The 24,731-nt window shown below is 49.7% G+C and overlaps 1 protein-coding gene and 1 long non-coding RNA gene across 2 annotated transcripts in view; one reads left to right on the top strand and one right to left on the bottom strand.

Annotated features, from left to right (window-relative positions):
* LOC125941549 (uncharacterized) overlaps positions 1-24,731 on the top strand; it is a 173,837-nt gene that overhangs the window by 57,997 nt on the left and 91,109 nt on the right. The window lies entirely within an intron of this gene.
* Positions 9,471-11,404, bottom strand: LOC125941457 (uncharacterized). Its single transcript, XR_007464306.1, has 3 exons — positions 11,018-11,404; positions 9,938-10,080; positions 9,471-9,764 (listed from the first exon to the last, which is right to left on the bottom strand). It is a non-coding gene; the product is annotated as an uncharacterized LOC125941457 (long non-coding RNA).

The raw sequence follows: 24,731 nt of genomic DNA, 5'->3' as shown, positions 1-24,731 counted from the left end.
CCGATGTCTCGTTGCACTGGATCCCTGCACACGTGGGAATCCCGGGCAATGACGAGGCAGATGCCTTGGCAAAAGAGGCACACGGCATGGACACGGCGATCAGCCAGGCAGTCATTGCCTCAGACTTCTCCAGAAGCACCTTGCAGCGACTGCTGCTGAGCTGTCACCCCGACGCACGCGTGGCGAGGCGGAATCCCCCGACACGGCTGCCGGACCGGGGACTGACAACTAGGGAGAGATCCCTTCTGCTACGCCTACGAATTGGCTGCTGCTGGACAGCCGCCCGGAGCTTCCACCTGGGTATAACTGACTCGCCAGCCTGCACACAGTGCGGGGAAGACGAAACACTGGAGCACCTCCTATGTTTCTGCCCCGCACTCAACCAACACCGAGCCACCATGGTGGCTCAACTACGCCGCATGGGCCTGCCGTCAGCCTCCAGCACGGACCTGCTCTTCCCAGCCCGCAGTTCCAGCAGGGTATTCAAGGTCGTACTCTGTTACCTTGTCGATTCGATGCTGGCTGACCGACTGTGAGGGCACCCTGCCCGAGACGATGACGACTACCCTCTCCCTCCCCTTATTCCACTTTTCCTACTTTCTATCCCCCCTTCCCCGCCCCCCAGATGCTGAGCCGTGCTCCCTATAAGGGCTGCAGAAACATGCATCTTTTCTCTTTTCCTCAACCTCTACTACTACTCTGGCGCTCTTGATCTTCGGTAGTAAATGCCCGAGCGAGGTTGCGGCACTCTTCTGCATGTCTGACCGTGGCAGAGATAGGCACGAACTCGGATGCATCCGGCCGATACGGCAGAATTGTGTCGATGGTGTGCGAAGAGTGCCGACCATACAGTAAGAAATATGGTGAAAAACCAGTGGTGGTCTGCGTAGCGGTGTTATACGCGTAGGTTACGAAGGGTAGGATGGCGTCCCAGTTCGTGTGGTCGGAGGCGACGTACATTGAAAGCATATCACCGAGCGTACGGTTGAAGCGTTCCGTGAGGCCATTCGTTTGAGGGTGGTACGCCGTAGTTGTGCGATGAACAACGTGGCACTCTTTGAGGATGGCTTCAACTACCTCCGACAGGAAGAAGCGTCCGCGATCGCTGAGCAGTTCTTCAGGTGGACCATGCCGCAAAATGAATCGGCGAAGCAGGAATGTGGCAACGTCGCGCGCTGTTGCTGCCGGAAGGGCGGCCGTTTCGGCGTATCGTGTGAGGTGATCGACTGCAACAATGGCCCAGCGGTTACCAGCTGATGTCAAAGGAAGTGGTCCATACAGATCGATTCCAACGCGACCGAACGGCCGGTTAGGGCAGGGTAGAGGCTGCAGGCCAGCTGGCGAGAGCTGGGTGAAGATTTCCGGCGCTGGCAGTCGGGGCATGAGCGAACGAACTTCTGAACGTAGTGGTACATTCCTCGCCAGTAGTAGCGTTGTCGGATGCGCTGGTAAGTTTTGAAAAGTCCCGAGTGTGCACACTGTGGATCAGAGTGGAACGATGCGCAGATTTCCGAACGGAGGCTTCGAGGTACTACTAATAACCACTGGCGTCCGTCAGAGGTGTAATTGCGTCGGTGAAGCAGGTCATCGCGAATGGAGAAATGGCGAGCTTGACGGCGCAATGCACGAGTGGTTGGCTGCGATGACGGATCAGCAAGGAAGTCTATGATGGAGACAATCCAGGGGTCCTTGCGCTGCTCGGAAGCGATGGTCCCAATGTCGATGGAAGAAACGTCAAGCTGGGATAGTGAGCAGCAGGCATTGTCGTCAGGCAAGCGAGAACGTGAGAGGGCGTCAGCGTCAGCATGCTGGCGTCCGTTGCGGTAAAGTACGCGGGTATCGTAATCCTGCAATCGAAGTGCCCAGCGGGCGAGACGGCCTGAGGGATCCTTCAATGACGACAGCCAGCATAATGCATGGTGGTCCGTGACGACATCAAATTGGCGACCATACAAATAGGGCCGGAACTTAGTAAGCGTCCAGATGATCGCCAGGCATTCTTTTTCCGTGACGGTGTAATTGGTCTCGGCCTTAGTAAGCGTACGGCTTGCATATGCTACAACATATTCAGGAAAGCCTTGTTTGCGTTGCGCTAGGACAGCGCCGAGGCCAACACCGCTGGCACCGTGTGTACCTCAATAGGTGCCGTTGGGTTGTAGTGACGCGAAATGGGGGGAGACGTCAGCAAACGACGGAGCTTTGCGAACGCTTCGTCGCACTCGGATGACCACGAATGGAGGGGTCCGTTGCTTCCAAGGAGCTTCGTCAGGGGCGATATGACGGCGGCGAAATTACGAATGAAGCGCCTGAAGTAGGAACATAAGCCCACGAAACTGCGCAGTTCTTTGACGGACGTCGGTTTCGGGAATTCGGCGACGGCACGAAGTTTGGCTGGATCGGGGAGGATTCCATCCTTCGAGACGACGTAACCCAGTACCGTGAGCTGCCGCGCTGCAAATCGGCACTTCTTTAGGTTCAGTTGTAGGCCAGCGTTTGTTAGGCAAGTCAAAACACGCCGGAGGCGTTGAAGGTGAGTGGTGAAGTCATGGGCAAAAACAACCACGTCGTCTTGGTAACATAAACACGTGTGCCATTTCAAGCCACGCACAACGGTATCCATCATACGCTCAAAAGTTGCTGGCGCATTATAAAGTCCAAACGGCATGACGTTAAATTCGTATAAGCCGTCGGGTGTGACAAAGGCTGTCTTCGGCCTATCGGCGTCAGCCATGGGCACTTGCCAATAGCCGGAGCGTAAATCTAGAGATGAAAAGAATTCAGCTCCTTGTAGGCTATCGATAGCATCATCAATTCGCGGTAGTGGGTATACATCTTTGCGAGGGATCTTGTTCAGGCGCCGATAGTCTACACAGAACCGTACAGAGCCATCTTTTTTCGTAACAAGGACGACGGGAGATGCCCAAGGACTGTTTGAGGGTCGGATTACTTCGCGGTGAAGCATTTCGTCAACTTGCTCACTAATCACACGACGTTCTGCGGCAGAGGCGCGATATGGGCGTTGCCGCAATGGCGATTGCGAGCCAGTGTCAATATGGTGCGTGACAGCAGACGTCCGGCCCAGGGAAGGTTGCCCAACATCAAAAGAAGAACGAAATTCTTCTAAGATTCGCAGGAGCTGAGAACGCTGAGCTGGGGTGAGACCATTGGCAATAGATGAATCGAACACATCTGTGGCTGTGGGTAAAGGGTCGGACTTAGAGATAGAACCGAGCGTGCTGTAACTGGCTAAGGACGTGTCTTCGGGAGCATCCGTAATTTGTACGGCGTCGATCGCTTCCACATAGCGAAGACATTCGCCTTGAAGCAGCATCACAGGGTATGGCAAGGGGTTACAGACGAAAATAGCAGTAGAGCCCTGTTTCACGTTCACTGTCGCAAAAGGTAGCAGCAGACCTTTTCGATTATAAATGCGGCCGGATGGAGAAAGTAGTGCGACGGCGTCGGAGGGGCTGCTGCAATGCATAGCGACAATCACTGACGAGTTGGGAGGCACGTTGGTGTCGTGCCTGACGAGTAGTTTGTTCACAAAAGAAGCATTATCGGCAAGCGTCATATCTGACATCGGCGACAGTTCTAGTTCGGCCCGTGCGCAATGAATGACGGCATTTTGGCGGGCAAGGAAGTCCCACCCCAGGATAACTTCGTGGGAGCACGATGAAATCACAATAAATTCGACGGCGTATACAACGTCCTCGATGAGAACACGAGCGGTGCACGCCGCTATCGGGTGAATACGCTGTGCGCCTGCTGTGCGGAGGGAGAATCCAGCAAGGGGGGTCGTGACCTTTCGAAGGAAGCGACAAAGCTTTGCATCCATAACTGATACAGCGGCTCCGGTGTCTACGAGGGCATATATGCGCACACCGTCAACTAGCACTTCTATCACATTGGTCGGGCTACGTTGAGGACTTTCGCGTTTCGACGGCATCGCAGCCCTTGCCTCATGGACTGCGACGACTAGTTTTCCTCTTCCCGAGCGTCGGGACGAGGCCGCATTGGTGATGGGGAGCGTCGACGTGGAGAAGGTGAGCGGCGGATGGTGGCAGACCGGCCGAATGGTGGTGACGCAGCACGAGGTTCATCATCGTAATATGGGCGCGGTGAATCCACCATACGACTTGGCTCATATGGTGTAGCGCTAGGCGACTGCACGCGACTACAGTGGCGTGCGACGTGGCCTGTGTAGCCGCACGCAAAACATATCGGCCGATTGTCCGCTGTACGCCACCGAGTCGCTGCGACAGGTCCCATCCATGTGGGAGGACGGGTTGGACGGGGCGGCTGGTGAAGTGATTGCATGGCAGGTTGTGGTCGAGGCATAGCGAGGGCTTCGGCGTACGTGAGAGGGCCCCGTTGAGGGAGTTGTTGGGGCTGGGTGACGACTTCCGCGTAGCTGAGTGGTACAGCCGTCGGGGTCTGTCGGTGTCTGGCCATGACTTCAGCGTAGCTGTGAGGTGCAGCCGCCGGAACGTGCTGGTGGTGTTCAGGCAAAACGTCGTTGATTTCTTGCGCTATGGCGCGGCGAAGCGTAGACGCAAATCTCGGCGTTGGCGCGTGTACCGGCTGCGGCTGTGCAAAGTCCATCAACGAGAGTTGCCGGGCAACTTCCTCGCGGACGAACGCCTTCATCTCTGCGAGCAAAGCTGTCTGGTCGGACATGGCAGCCAAACCAGCGAGGTGTTCGTCCCGTAGAGATCGACGGGTAAGTGATCGCTGCCTGCGGAGTTCTTCGTAGCTCTGGCACAGCAGGATAATTTCGGCCACAAAGCGAGGATTTTTGGCCAGCAACATGTTAAAGGCGTCGTCCTCAATGCCCTTCAGTATGTTTTGGAGTCGATCAGACTCCGCCATAGTCGAATTGACCTTCCGGCATAGGTCGAGGACATCTTCAATGTAGCTGGTGAATGTTTCACCTGGCTGTTGAGCTCGTTCTCGTAAACGCTGCTCGGCACGCATCTTGCGAACAGCAAGGCGACCAAATACATCGGCGAAGGAAGTCTTAAATTCGGACCATGTCTAGAACTCTGCTTCATGGTTATTATACCACAGGCTGGCCACACCAGCAAGGTAGAACAGAACATGGCGCAGTTTGTCCGCTTCGTCCCACTTGTTATGGGCGCTTACCCTGTCATACGCCGTGAGCCATTCGTCCACGTCAGTGTCGTCCGCTCCTGTGTAGATCGGAGGGTCGCGGTGTCGAGGTACCCCGGGACACGCAGTGGGTGTGGCATGAGGCGTTTGCTCGGAGGCGTCTTGGGGCATGGTAGATGGTAGGGTACGGGATCGGAGTTCCAGGATGATATACTGTGGTTACCCAGCACCTCCACCAATTCTAAAGGTGTTTATTCGGCAGAGCTTGGAGCAGCGCAACGTCAACGGTCAGCGCAGTAACAGCTTTCAAGCACGAGAGCCGTTGCCGATCAAGAGCGCTCGACCCACTAGCGTATTGATCCAGTAGCGTTGAACCCACTAGCGTCTCTTCTTCGCTACAGTGAGCAATATTTCAGCCCGGCCATCTCGAAGGTCAACCATGCCTCGTGCCGCGCAGATTCCTCAAAACGGAACTGTTGCCTTCTGTTAGGACTTCACCGTTGCGCGCCCCTTCAGCCGCGCTTGGGGATGTTGCCGATGTAGGGAGACTGCGCCTCAACGCGTCAGCGTATGTCGTGCGCCGAAATTCACTCGCCTGGGGTGTTCTTTCGGCGCGAGGTTGAGGTACCCCGAGTGCATGTTGCACTTCGTCACGCACGATGTCGCCGATGCAGTTGGCCGTAGGCTGCTGCGCCCGGTGCAGCTGTTGCAGCTCGTCGCGGACTACGATCGTATTAGCTCGCGGAGCACTTGAATGTCAGTCGCGAAAGCTCCCAGACCAACGGTTGTCGAAGCAGCATTTACTTGCCGGTCATACTGGTTCGACGGCTGCTGCAGCGCCTTTTCCATAGCAGCGGCTTCTGTGAGGAACTCGGTAACCGTCCTCGGCGGGTTACGAACAAGCCCACCAAAGAGCTGTTCATTGACACCCCGCATCAAATGACGGAGCTTCTTGTCTTCCGGCATGCTAAGGTCGGCTCGCCTGACGTGTCATGTCTTCAACGTATATCAGAACACTTTCATTGTGCTTCTTAGAGCGCGATTGGTGGGCCCTTTCTGCTCGCTCTCGGCGATCGGGGCTCGAGTCCAAGAGCCGCCGACTTAACTCACAGCATGATGCCAGGGCGGTTCTGGAACCAGGTGCGAGCGCCGTCCTCGAAGCTGAAAGACTTTAATTTCGCTCGGTCGTCCCACTCGCTGCAATCTGCTACTCGCTCAAAGTCGTCCAGCCAGTCTTCCACGTCTTCATAAAGGTCGCCGTCGAAGGAACGTGGTACTCGCGGGTTCTGCAGCGTTAAATGAGTTGGTACTGTCGCTGTACCTTCCACCGTAGCCATTGTGCTCCCAGATGACGGTACAATCTCAGGGGCCAGTCCCCGAATTCTCCGGCTGGCACGGTGCACTGGTGTAAGCTCCGGTATGGCGCTGATGTTCTTGCTGCTAGGAGGGGTCTGCTGCATAGGTCGAGGCTACCCAGCACTTCCACCAGAAATATCAAGTTCTAGTAGAACAGGCGACGTGAAGCGTTGAGTTCGAGTCTCTGCCTGCCAGCTGTTCAAACGCAAAAACTCAAGCGCCCGCGCGTGGATCGGAGGATCTTCGTCTGCTTCTTCGCTGGCGCCCGTCAAAGCAGGTGCAGGCGCATGGCGCGTGGACTAGCGCGCGTCTTCGGTTTTCTAATTAGGTAGCATATGTTGCAGGGTGTGGCAATACTAATTCATAAGAAGGGATACGTTAAAGAACTGAAGAATTATTACAGCGAAGCTAAAAGCTTCGCTGTAATAATTCTGGGCTGAGTCTGCGATGGTCGTGTCCGCGTATAAAAAAAAACTCTCATTGGCCGTATGCTGTATGTGTGAGTGAAAGCACGCGAGGGACGTGCGCTTTCACGGGGAGCGAGCGCACAGCGGGAGCAAACTCGACTGCTTCCGTCGCGCGAAAGGCCGTGGGGGGACGGAAGGGAGGGAGGGGAGGCGACGTTCAGCTGCGGCACCAAATGCGTATCTTGCGACGGGGTGCAAGGGGAACTGACGACTCAATCACCCACGCGAAAGGAGGAAAGTGGGATGGCAGCGTGGAAGGGAGGGAGTGCAGCTTTTGCTCTGCGAGCAATTAACTGCGGACTTGTACTTTGCGCGGCGACGGGCGGTCGCGCGCACCGTTTCTTGAAAGCGATCTGCAGCACGGCTCCTACCTTTGTATGCGCTGTGCTTTCGCTGCTCAGTTTCCGTTGAAGCGACAGGCCGTATGAACCTTCGCTCGCTGCTGGTGATGCGCTTGCTCACGCCAGCGTTTTGACAGTGGTTGGGTGCGGTCAACGAGTGTGATCTATTCATGTTTGCGTGTGCGCACTGATACCATCCTTGTTAATTCAGTTCGTAAGCGAATGTGTCCAAGTTTATACAGCCGCTGAAACTACTATCCTTACCCGGTATAGCTCGCTACTAATTTGCTATCGCAATTGATGCGTCGCCTTTCGGGCAAAACTGCGTTTTTTTGAAGCGAAAGGCGCTGACGGCTACCTCGGGCAGCCGTCAGCGGCTCAACAGTTTTCACCTTGAGAGCTAGAGGTCAAACCACAAGAGAGCATTAAGGCGCATTTATAGTCCGACGTTATCGGCACGCGGGCGAGCGTCATTAGACGCCGGGCGCGTCGGAGCGCATTCGCCGCGCGTCTGGTTACGTAGACGCCGGGCGCGTCGGAGTGCATTGGCCGCGCCTCCGGTTACATTGGCGGCGCCAGTACATCGAACCATCGGTCGAACTATAGCCGATGTTGTTCTCGCCAACGTGACAACGTGTGCGCGCATTCATGCTACGTCGGACTATATTTATGCCTTTACGGAGCCCTGAAAAGAGACATTGCCGCAGTTGCCCGAGTAGAGTTGGGCCCGCTGCGAGTTGCACCCGTCTCACTACTTTACTGATCACCACTGTGTCTTCATAGGCATAAAAAAATGTCGCAGTTTCGCCCGAAAGGCGAACCATCAATTGCGATAGCTAATTAGTAGAGAGCTATTCGGAGTAGGGATAGTAGTTTTATCGGCTGCATAAACTTGGACACATTCGCTTACTAACTGAATTAACAAGCGTGGTGTCAGCGCGCACAAGCAAACATGAATGGATCATACGGAATGACCGCAGACAACGACTGTCAAAACGCTGGCAGCAAGCGCAGCCGCCGCGGCGGGCGAAGGTTCGTGCGGTCTATCGCTTCAACGGAAACTGAGCGGCGAATGCACAGCGCATACAAAGGTCAGAGCCGTGTGGAGATAACAGACGGTGCGGGCGACCGCCACAGCCGCGGGCAAAGTACGAACGCAGTTGTTGGCAGAGTAGAACCTGCGCTCCCCCCCCTACCTCCCGCGCTGCCTTCCCGCTTTCGTGCTTTCGCGTGGGAGACTGAGTGGCAAGTTCCCCTTACGCCCGGTTACAAGATACGCCTTTGGTGCCGGAGCACAGCGTCACCCTGCTTCCCTCCCTCCCATAACCCCACGGCTTTTCGCGCGATGGTCGCGTTTGCTTTCCGCGGTGCGTTCGCTCTCCGTGATAGCACACGTCCCCCACGCGCTTTCGCTCGCGCATAGAGCGCGCGGTGACGATTTTATCGCGCTTGGACTTTATACGAAACCTCACGGCGACGACGACGGCAGAAATCTGGTTGAAGTGTCCATATAATTGCTATCGCAATAAAATGATGAACAAACACTATTCATTGCAAACGTGTCCGTATATCATTGTGAAACCACACCTCGGCCACAGCTCGACAATGGGCCTAGCCTGCCAGGGCAGTGGAGCTTTCGCTATCAACCAGGGTTTACCAAAGCTAAACCACATCAATTTTTTTCGCAGTTTTAATATTCCAGTCTGAGAAGATTTAACATAAAAGACATACATGCGCTGCCGGTGTTTTGTTTCGTGACATTTGTTTATGGGCTGTCGTTTTCAAAATTGTGAGGAGCTGTATAAACTTGGACATGTAGGACCAGCAACGTGCAGAACTGTTGTTGACGGCGGCGACGTTTTGCCCGCGTTCGCACCGAACACGCGCGGCGTTGGTGACGTGTTTATGAAGAACGTGCCAACCTTTGCCGTACACCCTATGGCGGTGTACCGTAGCGACCATAAGGCCACGGTCCCTGTGGTCACTAAATAAATTAAAACCACCGGATCATATACATTTCTCATTCTTTAATAGTTCAAATAACCAATTACACCATCACATCTTAATAGTCATAATTGGAAATACATAATTCCCACCATAGTAAAGCATCGCTGATCTTTCATCTCCACCCCTTCGGGAAGGACTGACAGTTTTACAGCGAAAGATGTACATGGCTAGGCGAAACGAAAAACCGTTCGTCCTATGTTTCGCTAAACGTCTCCATTGGCTGCGCCGTCAGTTACGTCATTCTCTACGTCGCACCCAAGCGCGCGCGCGCCATTGGCAGCGCCGTTAGTGACGTCGTTAGCGAACGCGTTCCCGCCATTGCCACGTTGACGCTGCTCTGCCCGCAACGCCGCCTCCTCTGCTCGCCGTTGTCGCATGCGTTCAAATTCATTGTTGTTGCACACCCTTTCTTCTTTGTGCCTTGGAGATTCATTCGCTTTTTCTCGTACACCTCCTTCGGCCAGTCAGTGGTGCTTGAACCCTATAAATGAAATCAAGAATATTTATTTCTGGTGTAAACCTTAAGTAACCTAACCTAAAGTAACATAAAGTAAATCCTCTTTACACTGCCTGTACACAATCTTTAAATTTGGAACGCTGCTGGATAACTGCATGAGCTTGAAACGTTTGCAAGTGCATCACCATGTAACTAACATACCTGTTTTTTTTCTCTGGAGTATTCTTGTAGTATTCCGTTCCAAATATGCAGACTTTGACGGTTTCTTTCACAACTCGAAACGGCACATTGTCCAGAGAGATTCTGCACCTGGAGTGGACCATGGAGAAGATGACATTGGCTGAAAATAATCAATAAAGACGATTTAATGACGGCGCCTAGTTTTATGCCTGGCAGAAGGCAATATCGAATCTAGATTTAGTTTTAGTTTAATGGGCAGCAAATAAACTTTAAGATCCGCATGCCTCTGGCAAAGAATTCTGGCTCTCCTCAGCCAGAATAATTATTATTAGTAGTAGTAGTAATTACCCAGACTTTTTTGTGTGGTTTTAATAAGTAACAACTTAAAAGCAGTACCAACATGCTACAGTTTGGTTAGGCCTTGGGATTTTAATATAATACGACAAAAAGCTCGACGCTGACGCTTCAACTCATATACAGAGTTCATCATCAGGCCAATGCCTCGCTCTAGACGTCCAATTAACACTTCTAGCCGGACCACGGATGGCACACACGGCCGTGTCACGACATGGAGTACAGCCCCACCGCAAATAGTGCCTCGTGTTGCGCACGACTGCTTTTTCAATGTTCAAAAAAAAAAAAAGCGCAGATGCATACAAAACAAACGCCAAGCGCAGCTCTGTCTTGAATTACAAGCAAATATGGAAAGAGCACAGGGGCAGACTTTCTCATTTTTTAAAGTCACAATTAGCTTGCATGCGCGGTTCTAATCATGACTGAAACCGAAAAATAACAGTTCAGTTATTTTTACGTTTATCAAAATTTCTTCGGGTCATGTCGCGGTAACCAGAACAATACTGCACTCAAACCGAAATAAATTGGTGCCAGGGGAACTCTGAACCGGTAACCAGAACAATGATAACCTGATCTTCAAAAAGGCGAATCAAGGTAAATCAATTGTCTAGTGTTGCGCACTAACCGCAACTGAAAACAAGTCGTTCTGCCTGGTTGAGTCCCTGGTTAAAATTACTTCTACGTTTTTCAATTATAAATTACGCGCAGAGTGAAACATTAAGAAGCAGTCGATACATCCTTACATTAAGACGGCCTGTTCAGGTCTCTTGATGTCCGCACAGCATACCTCTCGTAGACGGCAGCCAAGGACCTCTCAAAAAGCTTAAGCTCATCGTCTGACTTCAGGTAGCCATGGGAGTAGCCGTCTTCATGGTGATGTAACCCTTGGAGGTACTTTTCGATCACCTTCTGTCGTTGAGGAGGCTCGCTCATCGTTGTATTCCGTGGTTTCACAAGCGAAACAAAAGAACGCCCGCCGGGAATATGATACCCGCGCCAAGTTCTCTCTCACGTGGAATGAGCTGATCCGAACTGAGGCGCCGCACACCGACCGCGCCGGCAAACAGAGAGGGAAAAAAAGAAAGGCCGGTGATACGTCATCGAGGCAAGGCCACGTCATCGAGGCGAGGCCCCGCCCATATACGGATTTGTTGTGAAAACAGTCGCACCCGCCGGGAAGACGTCACGGCGCATGCGCAGTAGCGCGCAGTTGGTGGGAGCTTGGCCGAAGCCACTATTCTGGACATTCCGCCATTTTCTTCGAGGCGTGTCGAAGGCGCGACGCTTACAAAATGGCGCTGATGGCCCCGTTTTGCTTTCATAACGTGACGCAAATTTGACGTTTCGCCTAAGGAACTGTAATATAGGCATTGAACCTAGCATTCTTGATAAAGCAAAACAGTTTTTTTCCCAATAAAAATAAAGCAGCTAGCTCAAAGCGTTTGATTATTCAATGAAAATCGTTTCTCGCGTCCGTCGTCTGCATGCGCACAAGCTGTCGTCTGCTTGATTAGCTAGGATGCGTGTCGTCGGGAAACGGAATGAGTCATCGTATATTGCTGCCGACGCGCTTGCTTTCTACTTTGAGACAACATACCCGACCTACCAGTGATGATGAGCGCACACTTTAGCCCGCGTTATCGCTATCTCGTGAAACGTAAGTGACTCAGCCCGGTTCGTCTGGCCGAGAAGCGGCAGAATATCATCGACAGCATTGCGCGCGCCACATGTATCCGCTTGCGCGACGCAAGCGCCGGCACTGCCATCTCTTGTGCACTTCGCTGCTTACTCGCACCGCGAGAGAAAACTTCAAGACGCCGCCTTGCGTACATTTATTTTTATAAATTAAGAAGTCGCCGTTGTCATAGCCTTTGATGACGCGAAAAGACATTAATATTGATTACAATACATACGCAGCAGCGAAAAGTGCAAAAAGTCGCAAAAGGTTTGCCAGTTTCAATCAATATTATTTCAAATAAACATGTTTTTAATAAAAATGGTGGTTCAAACAGAAATGCCAACACCACCCGAGAGCGATGCAAATGCTAAGAGCACGCGTTATGAACAAAAGATTTTCATCGCCCCAAATGCCAGGGAAAATTCGACAATACGCATGCCTCTCGACTGCTATTGCATATGGCCGCTCATTACCATAATTCGCGCCGCTCGTCGCACCACAAATTATGGTGGAAAATCTCTGCAATGGCGGCCCCGCGCAACGTCACGCAACGTCAAATTGACGTTTACGAAACGGCCCTTCTTGTGACGCTCCTCACGGTATATTCCTTCAGCCAATCAACAAGCTGACATACCGGCTATCTTGGATCGCCACCACATATTCACGAAATTGCAGATGCATTGCACGGGCTTCTGCACGCTACCGTCCACTTTCTTTTTAAAGCGCTAAAGTCGCAATATAGGTGCCAAGGACCACAAAAAAGTGTTAGTCGATACAATCTGCTGCTTTACGTCGCGTTTCGTCATTCTGATGAAAACGCAAAATTGCATTTTGCAAAACTTCCGTTTCCCGGCTCAAATTTCAAAAAACGTGACCTCTGGACAGCCAATGAGATAGCCAAGATGGAGGATAATGGCGGCTGTGCAGCCGCCATGCGTGTCCAGGGGCTCTATTCTGAGCCGCTATTCTGGACATTCCGCCATTTTCTTCGAGGCGTGACGTAGGCGCGACGCTTACAAAATGGCGCTGATGACCCCGTTTTGCTTTCGTAACGTGACGCAAATTTGACGTTTCGCCTAATAAACTGTAGCGACACGTATGGCGGCCGTGCAGCCGCCATGCGTGTCCAGAATAGAGCCCCGACACGGGGCTCTAGCATGGGTGGATGACAAGCCCCAGTGTGTTCATGGCCATGTCTTAATTCTGGGTGAAGTATGTCTCGCCGGGCACAGCTTTCGACCTACTCCACGTATCTTGCGCGAAGCTTTACTGCCATTTTCCTTCTCCTGCTAGATGAATGTTTGTTCGTGCTTGCATTCGAGATTCATTTCGATAGGTTGGACGTAAGATCGGATCCTCCTCAGAAAGGAGAATCCAAACATGAGGAAGTGGGCCAATTAAGTATGCGAGAACGTATAAAAAATAATTGGAGCAAGACCCCGAGCCAAAAGCGGGCTCTGGTGCTTTTACTTCTAGATGGTTTGCCCGTAACGTCACGGATGCAGATACCCATTTAGCGAATATCGAAACATGTTTGCTGCCATAACACCAGTGCACCACGTCACATGAACTTCACCCACCGTGTTAGCTTAGCTTGTGACATAGCTGTCGCCAGAAATCTTTGTCGGGGGGGGGGGGGGGGGGGGGAGGCAAGCATCTGCTTGCCTCTACGTCACGTGATCGATAATAAATATCGGTAGTTTAAGCAGACTCTATGCATGTATATCAAACACATGGGACGCCCCCCCCCCCCCCCCCCCACTCGTGCGTGCGTGTGCTTGTGAAGAAATGAAGTAAAAATTAAAGTAAGCTCAGTAAATACAGTAAGTACGACAGGTACAGTGGGCGTTTGGAGCAACGGTCTCTCATCGCGCCACTGAATGGACCAGTCTTCGAAAACGCATCATTGAGACTACCCGCGCGATCTGAGAAGACATAATTAATTGTTAATTTCCGTTAAGCGTAGATGGCGTCGTCCTCGTCGGGGCGAAGTGCGTTTCACAAGTCAAGGACGGCTATACACGTGAAAATGCACGTGTGACCACCTACTTCCATAGCAATAGCTTGTTCGCTGCGTCTTTGCGCTAGAAAACTTAAATACTCGCAAAAACGCTTAAGGCTTTTTTTTTTTCAAAGCTTTCGTCGCCCTGCTCCCTCATACGAGAGGGTTGCATTTCCTGCGGCAAGTGCATGGGCCGCTGTCTCTTCCTCTGTGTGCGAGCGTGCAGCCGTCATTTGCCTTTACGTCAACAGATTCACAATTGTACAGAATATTTCACCGCACAGCATAGATATGGTACGTGTACGCATTTTAAGTAGTGCGTGCAACTCATTTCTGCTTCACTTACGCCGGTGCAAATAGGAAGCGGCCTTGTACCTCACAGAATCTCGACTCATTGGTGTACTAGTGATGCAGGAATGAACTCCGATCTTGTTCAGTGCATAGTGCACATAATCAATTTCTCAGGACGCGTGAACTTCGACGAGGACTGTCAGTGCCTTCAACAAGAGTTTACTTACGCTGTACTGCGCACAGCAGTAATCCATGCTTGTCGGCTGTCTGTTTCGTGCATTCTGTTGCGAGTCGGTGGAATTTCACTGCTGTCATCAACCCCTTCGTGCGTACATTGCTGGTTTGGGATTGCACAACAAAACAGCAATTACCAGTCTTCCGTAATTGCTGGTTTGGGATTCAACAACACAACAGTAATTACCAGCCTTCCGTAGGGGCGCAATCGCAAACAAGAGACGTTTCTCGCACAGACTACGTTCACACTTGGGAAGCGGCAAGCGGGCGGAAAGGCCAAAGCGGCCGGAAAGGCCAAAGTGGCCGGAAAATTTTTTCAGGCGCCTGTCCAAGTTGTTCACATTTGTTTTGCTACCGCCACGGCCGCCGCTGCCGTTTTCTTCCAGATCTATCTATAGTCGGGTACAACTTTAGAAGACAGGAGGAGGCCCCGCCCAGTTGACCGAAGCGCAGCAGCCAATTCCTCCGCGACTAAAAAAATAGTCCCACTCAAAAAAATGTGACTGCTTCTAAAACGCGTATTTGTCGGTATAAATAAGATTTGTGTATCTTTACGAGTGGTTTGGTAAAACTATCATGATTGAAATGCTACCGCGCATGCCGGATCCCGAGAGAAAAATAACTCCGTGCGTTCTACAACGCTGTGCGTCGTCTGCTACAGAGAAAGATCGACGGCACCGGGCGTAGCAGTCGCTGGCATAAGATTCATATATACTTTTTGTGTGTTTGCACAACCTTATTTTTTTAATGTGTTGGGCTTATTTTTAATTAATTTTTTTTCTTTTTTTTTCGCGGTTGCGAACCTGCGATCTCGTGAGTTCGCGAACGATCGCGCGCGGCATTCCGTGCCAGTTTTCCGCCATGGAGCCCAGCGAGGTGACATCAGAACGCGATCCTTTGTTGCCGAACGAGCCTTGTGTCGCCTCGATGACCACACCACCAAGGAGCCTTGGCAAGAACAAGAGCGGCCACATCCTGAACAGCGATTCACGCAACATGATCTTCCACTGCTACACGTTTTGGCGTAACAGGCAGCCTGAACGCAGCGTGGAGGATACGAGCAAGTTTGTCGCCGACATGCTTGGTGTAAGCGAAAGGACTGTGTTCAGGGTGAGGCAGGAAGTTAAAGCTTCGCATTTTTCGGGTGGCAAACTGACGACGCCCTCGCGAAAGCGCCCACGCAATGCGAAGAAGAGGAGACGCAGCGCGAAGTTTGACAGCTTCACGTTGTGCGCGCTGAGATCATGTGTGCACGATTTCTTTCGCCGCAACGAGATACCGACGGTCGAGAAGGTAACTACCGAGTTCTCGGAGCGTATGGAACTACCATCACTAAGGCGGTGTACTGTGCGTCGCCTGCTTGCCGAGATCGGCTTCGAGCACGAAAAGAGAAGCCGCAACTCGCTGCTTATCGACCGGGATAACATCACCGATTGGCGGAATCGCTACCTCCGTGACGTGGAGCGCTACCGGGCGGAAGGCCGAAATATCTTCTACCTGGACGAGACATGGGTGACGGCGGGACACACTCGGTCGATCGTGTGGACAGACACCGTGGTGCAGAAGCGCGGACGCCTGTTAGCTCGAGCAAATGGCCTGACGACGGGTCTAAAACAACCTTCTGGGAAAGGTCAGCGCCTGATCGTGACGCACATCGGCAGCGAGGATGGTTTCGTCGACGGCTGCTTGGATATATTCCGAGGCCAAAAGACAGGCGACTGCCACGAGGAAATGGACGGCAATCGCTTTGGGGGCTAGTTCAATGACGTTCTGCAGAAGTTGCCAGCTGGTAGTCGCAATATCTAACGACAAACATAACCCATGGTTTAATAAATCGCTTAGATCACTCAGAAATAAAAATAAAAGGTTATACGCTTCTGCTAAACGGCTATCATGTCCTTCATCATGGTCTAAATATAAAGATTGTTTAAAGACTTACTGTCTTGCAATATCTGAAGCGAAAAAGAAGTATTTTTCCACCGATCTGTCCTCACTTTTACGCTCTAACCCTAGAAAGTTTTGGCGAGCTGTTTCTCCAGACCGTGGCTGTAATACTGTTACATTAAATAACGCCGACAATGTTCCTGTCTCTGCAGCTGAGTGTGCTTCTACTTTCAATTCGTTTTTTGCTCTGTTTTCACTAATGAAGACTGCTCCTCCATTACCTGTGTCTCCGACCTTAATTATCGCTTCATGTCTCCTATAAGTATTAGTGTTGATGGCATCTCGAAACTAATACGCGATTCGAAAGTGTCTACATCGTGCGGTGTTGATAATATCAATTCTAAAATCCTAAAAAACACGTCAGCTTGTCCAGTCAGATTTTATACCACATTTTTCAGCAGTATTTATCAACTGGTCTTCTTCCTGCTGACTGGAAGATAGCCAGTCATTCCGATTTTCAAAGATGGATACAGGCACTCTCCCTGGTAACTACCGCCCCATTTCGCTAACATGCATTTGTTGTAAGTTTCTCGAGCACATCATTGCCTCCCATATTTTCAACCATCTTGAATCTAATAACTTTTTCTTTCAAAATCAACATGGTTTCCGTAAAGCATTGTCTTGTGACACTGAACTATTGGAATTTACGTCAGATCTACATAATGGCATGAATAATAGCAAACTTATTGACTGCATTTTCCTTGACTATGCAAAAGCCTTTGACAGAGTCGCTCACTGTCGCCTAATAGCTAAATTAACTGCTCTTAGGATCGATTCATTAACGTTATCCTGGATTCGTAATTTCTTATCTAATCGGTGGCAGTTCGTATCTGTTAATAACTTTAGCTCCTCCACTTCAGTAGTAACGTCAGGTGTTCCGCAGGGTAGTGTATTAGGCCCTCTTCTTTTCTTAACTTTTATTAATAATTTACCCAGAAACATTTCTTCCTGTATACGACTTTTTGCGGATGACTGCGTAATTTACAGAGCCATTGATTGTCATGGTAACCATTTAACTTTACAAAATGACCTTCACTTAGTTAATCAGTGGTGCGAACGTTGGCAAATGTCACTTAACACATCTAAATGCTGCGTACTTTCCTTCACTCGCGCGAAATCAGCTCTTAAGTTCCCGTACAAAATCTGTTCGGCTGAAGTTCCTCGTGGCTCTACTTACAAATATCTTGGTGTTCATTTCTGTACTAATCTTTCCTGGTGTACTCACATCGAGAAGATATGCGCTAAAGCTAACAGAACTTTAGGGTTTTTACGTCGTCATCTGCATCTTTCCCCCTCTACCATTCGACAACAGGCCTACCAAACATTAGTACGCCCTCAACTAGAATATGCTTCATCGATCTGGTCTCCTCATCAACAGTACCTAATATACAAATTGGAATCCATCCAAAATCGTGCTGCCCGCTTTATAACATCTAATTATAATAACATCTAAATATAACTTTATAAAATCTAATAATATAACAGTCGTCAATCTAGCATTACCCAAATTAAACGTGATATTGCCCTTCCTGACTTGGATTCCCGCCGCTCTGTTGCCCTTCTATGCCTCTTTCATAAATACTTCTATAACTCGTGGTCCAGCCGTTTGTCACTTGAAATTCCTTCTCGCACATCTAGTCTACTTCATAATCATCGCAGCTTCAGGTGCATTTTTGGCCGCACACAGTCATTCAATAATTCTGCATTGCCACGCGCCATCGCACTATGGAATAACCTTCCAAATGATATTATTTCAATAAAAGATTCTGCCAAATTTCGTGAACAATTCCAACTTCATATGTTCTCTTGACTCTGTATTAATATATCTTTTTTTATGATTACCACTGTTCCTATTTCCCCTTCCAATGTACAAATTTACTTGTTTTTTCCTACTATGTAGTTATTTTTATGCCTTATTTATTGCCTTTTTTCTGTAACCCCCCCTACGCAATGCTCCACTGGAGCCTGTGGGGTAATATGAATAAATAAACTGTTGCGCGCACACGAAAAACGAGGACGAAACAGGCGACGGTGACAGACAGCCGCTGACTCGCAACTCAGTTTATCTTTGGAGGGAAATTACATATATATATATATATATATATATATATATATATATATATATATATACCCAATCTGACTAAAGTGAGCATGTGCAAGAGCATGCGGAATAGAAATAAAAATAATAAAGACACTTTGAGAAACAAAAAATGTCACAGTTTCGCCCTAAGGGCGAAGCAATGAATGCGATAGCAACACAGCAATGTCATACGAAGTAAGGTGAGCGGCTTTGGTAGCAATATGAATTGTAGTAAACATGAGCTGATTAAGTAAGCAGGTGTGCTGCGGCGTAAGTAGACCGACATGAAGAGAGACTCGAGGACCACGAGAAGGCGCGTGTGAAACGGTGGTGTTGATGAGAAGCGCTTCCCGTGGGCAGCGCGTGCGAAGGGACACACCTGTAGCGCTGCACTGCCGATCTGAGGAGCATTGCATGTGTAGTGCGCGTTGGAAAATGTGGCCCGACTATTACTAACTGAATGAACAAGTGTGGTGTGAGCGCGCACAAACAAACATGAATATATCACACTGAATGACTGCAGACAACGACTGTCAAAACGCTGGCGCCAAGACCATACGCCACAGCGGGCGAAGGTACGTGCGGTCCTTCGCTTCAACGGAAAATGAGCGGCGTATGCACAGCGCATAAAGGTCAGAGCCGTGTGGAGATAAGAGACGGTGCGGGCGAGACGAGCGCGGTTGTTCGCAGAGTAGAAGTGCGCCCCCCCCCCCCCCCCCCGCTCTCTCCGGCGCTGGCTTCCCGCTTCCTTGCTTGCGCGTGGGAGATAGAGTGCGTTCGCTCTCCGTGGATAGCGCGCGTCCTCGCACGCTTCCGCTCGGGCATGCGGCGCGCGGCGAAGATTTTATCTATACGGAACCTCACGGCGATGGCGACGGCGACGCCGACGGCAGAAATCCGGTTGAAGTGTCCATATAATTGCTATCGCAATAAAAACATACACAGAACTTTTACGTATCTTAACATCAGGTGGCGCTCAAAAAGGCAAATTCTTGGTCAGTTAGGGTTATAGATGGCTCGCTTATGCACATATCAGCACGATTTTTGATATGGAAGGCCTCTGTTATTTCGCGTGTTAGTTTCTCTCTATGAGTAAACAAAATCATGGCATCAGAATAGACAGCTTTACAATGACAGCTTTTGCAATGGTTGGCTAGGTGTAAGTGGTTATCTTTGTCGAGGGAATTTTGATGCTCTTTTAGACGAGTATTAACACACCGGCCGGTCTGGCCTATGTAAACATTACCGCAAGTTAGTGGCAACATGTATACTACACCAACTTTGCATTTAACGAGTTTGGAATTTTCTTTTAAGGCGCAGACACACTTATTCTTGTTAGTCTGATCAATTTTTTTAGACACCGCTTGACATATTCGTTGCAGCTTGTCAGGGGCGCTGAAAACAACGTCAACACCAAACCTGCTGGCAACGTTTTTTAGTCCGTGGGAAAAAAGATGTTCACGACAGCAATGCGTTTTCTCTGCGTGTCATCTCTGCTTCTAGACTGCCCTGGTTCGACATTTTTTATTAGCTTAATAATTTTTTCAGCTGCTCTACAAATAATGTGATCTGGGAATCCTACTGATCTTAGTCTTGCGATCTGACGTGAAAATCCCAGGTTCATTGTGTGAAAGCACAATTTGAACAAAGAGGCCCTAAGGCACGATACTGCTATTCCACTTTTGACAATTTTTGAATGGCCTGAGCTGTAGTGAATAATTGGTTTTGCTGACCTAGGGGTATACATCCAGCAAGTGTGTTCAGATCGTAGTTGCAGTGTTAGGTCGAGGAATTTTAATTCATTATGTTCTGCTACTTCGAGGGTAAATTTGAGGCCCAATCCACATTCTCGGAACACTTTCAAAACATTAATAACACTGCAGCCACGTTCTGCTTTATCATATATAACTAAATAATCATCGACAAATCGGAAAACCTTTTTAACTATACCTAGTAAGCCACTGTGAATGTTTCTATCCACTCGGGCAAGGAAAATATCGCTGAGGATTGGGGCAACCTTCGAGCCAATGTATACCCCAGAATTCTGCACATACATAGCCCCTTCCCATCCGATAAATGTCGATTTGAGATCAAGAGACAAAATTTCCAAAAATTTTTCAACAGATGTTCCACTATGGTTTCTGAACTTCACTTCATCATTGTCGTCACAAATGCACATCTTGACGCTTTTCATTAGTTCTGCGTGAGGAATCGAGTAGTATAAATCCTGTACATCGATACTGAAAGCGCCACAACCCCCTGGATTTTCTTCTCTTAAATATGAGACAACCACTTCAGAATTAGGAATACCTAATGGGTCATAAATCTTCAGTGTTGAAAGCTGTTTCTGAATAAAGCATGCTATCTGTTGTTGCCACGTGTTTCTCTCAGTGACAATGGCTCGAAATGGATCACCCTGCTTGTGTGTTTTACAAGAAAAGAGCATCAAAATTCACTCGACAAAGATAACCACTTACACCTAGCCAACCATTGCAAAAGCTGTCATTGTAAACCTGTCTATTCTGACACCATGATTTTGTTTACTCATAGAGACAAACTAACCCGGAAATAATCGAGGCCTTTCATATCAAAAAGCGTGCTGATATGTGCGTAAGTGAACCATCTATAACCCTAACTAACAAAGAATTTGCCTTCTTGAGCAACACCTGATGTTAAGATCGGTAAAAGTTCTGTTTTACATTTTTTGATAATGTTTTTTTTTCTTTTTTTTCCGCATGCTCTTGCACATGCTCACTTTAGTCAGACTGGGTTTATATATATGTGTGTAATTTCCTTCCAAAATAAACTGAGTTGCGAGTCAGCGCCTGTCTGTCACTTTCACGTTTTTGTCTTCGTTTCTCGTGTGCGCGCTGCAGTTACAAGATGTACAAGAGTAAAAGCAGCGGAAGAATTCTATGCTGACCTGTGCAGTGCCCAGAGCCGCCAGGCTACTTTCATTCGAAGTAGTGATGAACAGAGGCTCCTTCTATAACTAGCGATGAAGTTAGAAGGGCCTTGAAAGACATGGCCAGGGGGTACGCTGCTGGAGAAGATGGAATAATAGTCAATTTGATATCAAAGATGGAGGAAATATCATGCTTGAAAAGCTTGCAGCCCTTCATACGCAATGCCTCACGACTTCAAGTGTACGAGAAAGCTAGAAGAACGCCAACATGATACTCATCCATAAGAAGGCAGATGTTAAAGAATTGAAGAATTATAGACCCATTAGCTTGATTTCCCTATCGTATAAAATATTCGACAAGATAATTTCCAATATAGTCAGGGTAACACTTGACTTCAGCCAACCAAGAGAACAGGCTGGCTTCAGGAAGGCATATTCTACGATGGATCATATCCATGTCATAAATCAGGTAATAGAGAAATCTGCGGCATGCATTCAAACTCTCTATATGGAGCAAATATATATATATATATATATATATATATTGAGAAGAAGTTTATTGACGGTGTCCTTCAAGGACGCTACGAGTTCCAAGAACGGCGAGGCAGCGTAGAGCACCGTCTCCAAAAACACCAGCGACCAACTGCGCGAGCAGAGCGGGCCGGGCGTTGGCGATGCCGCTGGACGGAGGCGCGTCTTCTTCACTATATATATATTTCTTAGTAATATCTCAGTAATCACCATGCAAAACATGTTCTCTGCGTTTATTGTCTAAAATACTTGATATCTAAACGAGAAAGATGTTTGGACGCATGTTTGCATTTTACAAAACCATGGAGCCAGCTACTGTTGGTACAAAATATTTGCTGCAGATAGAAAGAAGCCAAACAAGAACCGTAACTGAGTGACGATGGATGGATGGCTGCTATGAGCGTCCCCTTTGAAACGGGGTGGTGGGGTGCGCCACCAAGCTCTTGTTATTATTTTGCCTAATGTCCTACCTTTATTTTATTGCGATAGCAATTATATGGGCACTTCAAGCGGATTTCTGCCGTCGCCGTCGCCGTCGCCTGAGATTCTCACTCGCGCGCCGTATGCGCGAGTGAAAGCGCGCGGGGGACGCGCGCTATCACGGAGAGTGAACGCACGGCGGAAAGCAAACGCGACTTCCGTCGCGCGAAATGCCGTGGGGGTATGGGAGGGAGGGAGGTGGGGCGACGCTGTGCTGCGGCACCAAATGCGTATCTTGGAACCGGGCGCCAGGGGAACTGGCTACTCAATCTCCCGCGCGAATGAAGGAAAGCAGGAAGGCAGCGCGGGAGGAAGGGGGGGGGGCAGCTTCTACTCTGCCAACAACTTCGCCTAAACTTTGCCTGGCTGCGGCGGTCGCCCGCACCGTCTCTTAAAAGCGATCTCCACACGGCTCTGACCTTTGTAGCGCTGTGCATTCGCCGCTCAGTTTCCGTTGAAGCGATAGACCGCACGAACCTTCGCTCGCAGCGGCGGCTGCGCTTACTACCAGCGTTTTGACAGTGGTTGTCTGCGGTCATTCAGTGTGATCTATTCGTGTTTGCTTGTGCGCGCTGACACCACGCTTGTTAATTCAGTTAGCAAGCGAATGTGTCCAAGTTTATGCAGCCGATAAAACTACTATCCCTACTCCGAATAGTTATCTACTATTGCTACCGCAATTGATGCTTCGCCTTTCGAGCGAAACTGCGACATTTCTTGAGAAACATGCAAATACAAAGAATTCCAGGCATCAGCCTTTTAGAACAATTACTGGGAACTCTGTTTCTGTGCGTCTCCGTTATTTGTGGTCTCCCTACTTTTCTGCCACCAAACCTACAACCGCCTCTTATTGATCTGTACAGCTGACATGTTTACTTTGCCCATGCTATCCCTGAACCCAAGGACTTCAAGGAGGTCAGAGGAGCCTAGACTTGCAGCTTGGTAGATTTCTTGACATTCCAATAAAACATGTTCCATCGTTTCTCTAGCTTTACCACAGCAAGCTAAGGAGGCTTCGTCCTTGGTGTACTTCGCTTTAAAACTGCCCGTTTTAAGGCATCCTGATCTCGCTTCGAAAAGTAAGGAGCTTCCCTTTAAGTTTTCATAAATTGTTTCTTTTCTGATTTCCTTTTTTGCTTTGAGGTAGTTGGTCATAGCAGGTTTCTTTTCCATTGCCGCCACCCATAACCTTGTCTCAGCCTCTCTCACTTTGCGTTTAACGTTCTTTGTTGCCGTGTTGCTGGCCATACCGGTTGCATATTTGCTGGTAAGCTTCCTAGTACCTCCACTGTGAGTCAATGTTTTGCCTGTACAAATACCTGAACACTCTTGCACCCCATCTACTGTCTTCCTCTTTCCCAGCTTTTCTTTTCCATCTCAGTCCTTCTTCAAAATCAATTTTACTCTGAGCCTGCCTTACTTCAAAATTTGCCCAGCCCATATCACCCTGCACAGCTCCATTAGTAGTCTTCCCGTGGGCGCCCAACGCGCGGCGTCCCACTGACCTTTGGTTGCCATCGAGTCCTGATTGTACCCCTGACTTCAAGCAAATAATCGCATTTCCAAATGTAAGCCCTGGAACCATTACACCTTTCCACATACCCCGGAGCACTTCGTACCTATTGTATCCCCATAGCGCTCTGTGTTTCATTATGGCCGCATTTCTCTTCCCTTTTGCTGTATTTCGGAATATGCCTTCTGGCGGAAAACTGCCAAACTAAGCAGCGACAAATTGAAAAAAGAAAGAAAGAAAAAGCGAAGTACAGCCGGCTTCGCAAGCGCTAACTCGCGCTCGTGATGGTATCAGTAATTCAGATATGTCGTCGCTCTGTGGTGGTGGTGAAAAACTTTATTGAGTGATGGCAGGAGAGAGTAGAGGACGGCCTTAAGGGCCAGCCCCTCACAAAATGTAGGAGGGGTCCCTAGTCTGGGACCCCTGTGGCTTCTGCTGCAGCACGCGCTCGGGCCACTAGGGCGCGTTCATCCTCCAGGGTCGAGCAGCCGAGCAGGGTAGCCTCCCAGCTCTGTCGGGTAGGGGAGAATGGGAAGGGGTGTGGCGGGACCGCAGGGTTTGAGGGGCAGGCCCACACCATGCGAAAGGCATGAGCAGGCCCCGTAGAATGTCTGTTAAAGTGTTTGAGTATTGCCGGGCACGACACCCTGTTGGTGTAGAGACGGAGGAGACGGCGCCTCGTCCGTCTTGTTTGGGCCCGATGCCGGGGATGGGAATCTGAGCCTGTGCGATTTGTGCAGGGCCGTGATTTCTTTGAAGTATGTAGCCGGATTGGGTGCTGGAACATCAGTCGATGGAG

Source organism: Dermacentor silvarum, chromosome 11, assembly GCF_013339745.2.
Source record: "Dermacentor silvarum isolate Dsil-2018 chromosome 11, BIME_Dsil_1.4, whole genome shotgun sequence".
NCBI classification, from domain to species: domain Eukaryota; kingdom Metazoa; phylum Arthropoda; class Arachnida; order Ixodida; family Ixodidae; genus Dermacentor; species Dermacentor silvarum.
Note: the sequence above shows the minus strand (reverse complement) of the source record. Positions and strands in the feature narration are given on the sequence as shown.